Consider the following 5,356-nt stretch of genomic DNA (forward strand, 5'->3'; position numbering starts at 1 on the left):
CCTCCTTCCCCGTCCTTAATTGGTTCCATCAATTTCGTCCTCTTTTGCATTGTCTCCTGAATTCCACCAATTCACTTCGTAATTCTACGTCGGAGTCATCGGCACAGAACACAGCGCTCCAGGTGCAGATCGGCCAAACATTTCAGCGCCCTCAAATGGAGCCTAATGTTCCGTTCTATGACATAATATCCGCGTGGTAACCCAAAACTGTGTTAGTTTTCCTCGGCTTATATCATCAAACTATTAGGTATATAGTTTTGCCTCCAAAAAAAACCCATAAAGTTTTTTTTAATCGGAAATATATTTTGATATGTGAAATTGTATAGCTCCTCGGGTCAATATTTATTGCTCCAGGCATTTAAAACCATGTAACTTAGGAAAGAACTTGCAAGTGTAACAAGTTACATGTAAAATGCAAAAGCGTTATTGTCGCTATCGCCAAAATACTGTATAAGGTATGTGTGGCAGGGTGCGTGAGTGCGTGTGCATTTTTTCCTGTTCTCTTGCACATTACTGGCCGGCCTGTGGTGTGAGACAACCCAGCCAGGGGCTCCATTTCCCCAGCTCTCTTGAAAATGCGTGCGGAGTCACGATTTGTTCTCATCAATGCAGCGTGCACGCGACTGACGCCTCTGGACCGAGACGCCTCCCTGGGAGGGCGGCCACTCCACTTGCTGTGCTTATCCAGTGTCTGCATGGAAAGGCGCTGAGGCTTTAAGGGGAGGCGAAGTCACAGGAGATGAGAGACTCGAGTGCCCTCCACAGTGTGGGACCAAGCCCTCGCCCGGGGCCCGCGTTCTGCATGGACAGGACGTGAGGGCTGTGCTCGTGCTCGCATCCTGGGCTCCATTCGTCATGGCCCTTCCTGCTAACCTAGTGACACGCAGCCGAGCCCCATCAAAGCAAGGCTCCATGGCGTCAAGCCATCACCTCTTTGAGATGGGGATTGCTCTGTATCCGTCGGGGTTCTTCGGAGAAGCAGAATCGGTAGGCTAGACGTGACTTCTCTATAGATGGTAGAGAGGTAAACGGATTTATTTTAAGGAGTTGGGTGGGCTCGTGTGATTGTGGGGACTGGCCAGTCTGAAACCTGGAAGGTGACTCTGAGATCTGATGAGGTCACTATGTACGGTCTTGAGGCAGAATTCCTTCTTCCTGGGGACATCCCGGTATCTGCTCTTAGCCTTCGAGGATTGATCACCGCGCCCCCCCCACAATCTCCATGGTAATCTCCTTTATTCAAAGTCAATCGATATCTGCTCTTAGCCTTCAAGGATTGATCACCGCCCCCCTCATCTCCATGGTAATCTCCTTTATTCAAAGTCAATCGATTGTACCTGTTGATTAAATCTGCAAAATACCTTCATAGCCATATACAGACTAGCGTTTGATCAAACAACTGGGCACCACAGCCCAGCCGAGGTGACATGTGAAATTAATCATTAAAGCCCACCCCTTGTCAGCTCGGCACCCACACACCTTTTCTTAAACAATATCTAATCTCCAAATCGACAGGACGATGAAGTCACACTTCTGTTTAACATGACATGACTATCGTGCATGCGACTGAAGACACACTAACCCTTTTCCCGGAAGAGGATGCCAATTCCTTGGGCGATGTTAAGTCTCCTTTATATTTTCTAACTTAAACACTGTAACGTGAGGTTAACAATGCTTAAGTTCTATGATGCACACGCAATACATTTATGTTACGAGATAGAGGGAGAAGAGAGAGAAGAAAAGGCCATTACACAGACGTCCACACCCGTGCTCATAACAAAATCAGGAAGGATATTTATAATATGTTCAGTCTTCATTCGTGCAGCTGGTCACATGGCTGTAGCTGATCTTAGTATCCACGTGGTGTCACTCCCATGTCCACCCTGTGACTCGGAGAGGTATGGATCCTGGCGGGGGGAGATGCAGCGGCGCACGTGGGGTGCTGATTCAGGACACGCGCCGCCTTCCACCAGGGCTTGCTCAGTCCTACGAGGCAGGGCCACCCAGCTGGTGCTGTAACTGAGTCCTCAAAAAGTGGTCAGTGGCTTCCGGACCGGGGGGACAGTGGCGAATCAGCCAATTCCGTCAGCGTGGAGTCCTTGCTGTTCTTGCTTCACTGCAAAGTGGGTTCCTGAACCGGGCAAGGGCAGAGACGGGACGGGTCCCAAGGAGAGCAGCACTGCCTCGCGAGGTAGAAGGGAGACCAGCTATCTCAGGCAGGGTGGGGGGGCCGCCTCTCCGGCAAGGAGAACTCAGCAGTCTCGAGCAGAATGTAGTCCCATGTCCCCGGCGTCTTCGGGATGTACCTGTCTGTCCCCATCCCTGTGAGCAGGACCCGGCCCCTCGCAGTCGGTGCTCTCACGGTGACGACAGACACTCTGCGCTGCGTGTTGCCGTCCAGCCACTCACAGGAAGACACGGCGGGTGGGTTCGCTCAGTTCTGTGTCTGAAGGACGTAAGGGTGACCGCAGAGCAGACGTCTGCAGCGCTGGAGCCCTGAGCTCCTCCTTTTCTTCTCCCACTTTGTTCAAGAATTAAGAGCGACCGGCCAACTTCACTACACTCCTGAGTCTGACAAAACCTTCAAAGTCATCGAGCGCGTGGTCGCCCAGAACCTCGGCTCTCATAAGCATTTGATTTAAAAGCGTCCAGTGGTGACATTTTGCATATCTCCCTTACTGCATCATGTCACAGACTATCAGTGCTGTCTTTACTAGTGGGCATAGGTTCATTAGTGTCATTTAGAGAACCAGTTCTAGAAACCAAGAACCAACTCGTAAAAGTGATCCTTCGGTGTCTGTTCCTCCGTCAGCCTGGTGTTACGATCCGTAACAGTCAGCTTTCTGCACAGAGACAGAAGCGTCAGGAGACACAGTATAGTGATATGGATACAGACCTACGCGATCTAGATACGGGGGTTGATTCTAATAAATTGGCTCAGCGATCGTAGGAGCTGACAAGTTTGAAATTTCTAAGGCAGACTGACAGGCTGGAAACTCAGGGAGGAGCCGATACAGTAGCGTTGAGTTTGAAATCTGCAGGGCAGGCTGTTAGGTTAGAAACCCAGGCAGGACTTTCATGTTACACTGGAGATAGGAATGCGTTCGGCATTAAGTCTTCAGCGGATTGAGCGAGGCCTGTGCACATAGGATAATTGCCTTTTCTTAAAGGAAGCTGGTTTGTGAGAGTTAATCGCATCTGCAAAACCCCTCACAGCCACCCGGAGAATGGTGCTTAAGCAGACCACCGGCCGCCGCCCAGGCGAGCTGGCACGCGGCACTGGCCCCCATGCTCCCTGTGGTCATCCTGCAGGTCATTGCCATCTTTAATGCCCTCTAAGCGGGGGCAGTTGACCCCGAAGCGCCCAGGTAGGGTCTGACGGGTCTGACAGGCAATTTATGTCTTCTGACCTCGATGGAAGAAAGTGTGCTGTACCCAAAAGGATTTTTATTCTAGGAAATTGCAATCGGAAAATAGAAAAGCTTGGGGAAACAACCAGCAAGGCCGAAGGTGGATGCTTGTGTAACTTTAAGTTACACGCGAATTAAAATCATTGGGAAACGGTAAAAAGTGTCCGATTCAGTTTATCGAGAAGAAGGACCTGGCCTCGGATGGCATCCGAAATGACCTAAGCTGAGAATGGAGACAACGTAAAAGGAGAAAATGATGACGCCCCGTTCCAATGCCAGTTTCCATGAAATCTGTCACAATTAAAGGCTCGTTTTTAAGTCCCCTGTTGTATCCTAAAAAGCCGGTGCTAGTTCTCAATTTGAGTTGGTTTGAGCACCTTTTTTTTTTTTTAAACAAAAAGTCCTAACCCAAAGAAAAACCAATAAGAAACTTTTGCTAGGGGAAGCGTTGCTTAGTCTGAAATGGCCCAGTGCAGCCCGTGGGGCACGAGTTCGAACTCAGTCTGCATCTTCCTCCCACAGTCTGTGCTCTGGGATGTGAGGAACTGGGTCCAGAAAAGGGATTCTAAGGGGAGTGTAACTTACTGTGTCAGCCTACGGCACCCCGGTAACAGCGACTACTCCCCAGTGGATGGGCAAAGGTAGCGGGTCTTACGGTCTCACATTTAAAAATACATCTCGTTAAATTTTTTAAAGCAAGTACACATTTTCTTTCAATAAGTAAAATAAAAATAAACATTATTTACGCTTCTTTATAGCATGGGATACAAAATTTTAAAGCCGAAAGGTAGCAGAATTGTGAATAGGTCGGCAGCACCTTTAGAATCATAAAGGTCTAAATGTGTGAGTCCAAAGCCTCTAAAAACTTCAGGTTTGATTTACTTAAGTTCTCTGGAGTCACGCGGCTAGACTTGGCCGACTGGAAAGGCACGCGGGACGGAGCACTAGCTAGAGTCGGTGGCAGCATCCGGGCTGGAGGGACGAGGGCCCGGGCCAGCACGGTGGCGACAGGCAGTGGGCCCCGGCTGGGTGTGCGCAGGAAGACGGCAGGTGCACAGGGCACTGGGGGGCTGGACCTCACTCAGCACCCGATGGGGCGCGGGAAGAGGGGAAAAGGAAAAGGAACGCAGATTTCCAAGTTCCCACGTTAGAGATTAGGTCGATGTCGCTGCTCTCCGTGAGAACGCAAATCAAGGCGCGTGCAGTATGGGTTTAGCACCGTTTACAGAAGCCTGTGCTGGGAAGGTTTTGCGTTGAAGGAATACATATTGATTTTCAAACAACCGGAATGAGAACGAAGAACAGTTTTTAATAAGAAAAGATTATGAGTTAGACTAGCCTTAAGAGGTACGTTAAAATTTTGTTTAAAGAGAACATATATGGGGCTACATACCATTGTCACAGATGAGGGATGAAGAGAGCCACACAAAACTTCACCTCGCTTACTATTTCTTCTTCCAGACAATCCCCACGAATGACTAGACCGTGAGTGGCTTAGACCCAACCCCGCGAGGCAAAGGCCCGTCACAGCCTCCCTTAAGTAGAAAAAATGTGAGTGCTCTGCCACTCAGGCTGGTTGAATGCTGAATTATACCGCCCTCAACCAGAACTCTGAAAGTGATGAGCAGGCACATCCGGCTTGCCGGTGTCTTGATTGGAATATATTTTAAGTCTACATTTAACATAAATATTTAATCAAAGTTGCCAAGTGTGCTTTGAAGTATCAAGCAACAGTCATTTCTCAACTCAGGTGTCTGGACTAATCAAACCTTTAGGAAAAAAAAAAAAAACGCAGCATTTAAATGATACCATCATTTTATTGAATCATTCCGGTTAAATTTGATTTCGGGGGAGAAATCACAACATTTGCTTTTCTCTGATAGAAATGCAGCTCAGGGCTATAATTTTCGTTTTGATTGAAGGGTCTACAGCTCGTCGTGTTTGGG

This window comes from Pteropus alecto, unplaced genomic scaffold, assembly GCF_000325575.1.
Source record: "Pteropus alecto unplaced genomic scaffold, ASM32557v1 scaffold21, whole genome shotgun sequence".
Taxonomy (NCBI): domain Eukaryota; kingdom Metazoa; phylum Chordata; class Mammalia; order Chiroptera; family Pteropodidae; genus Pteropus; species Pteropus alecto.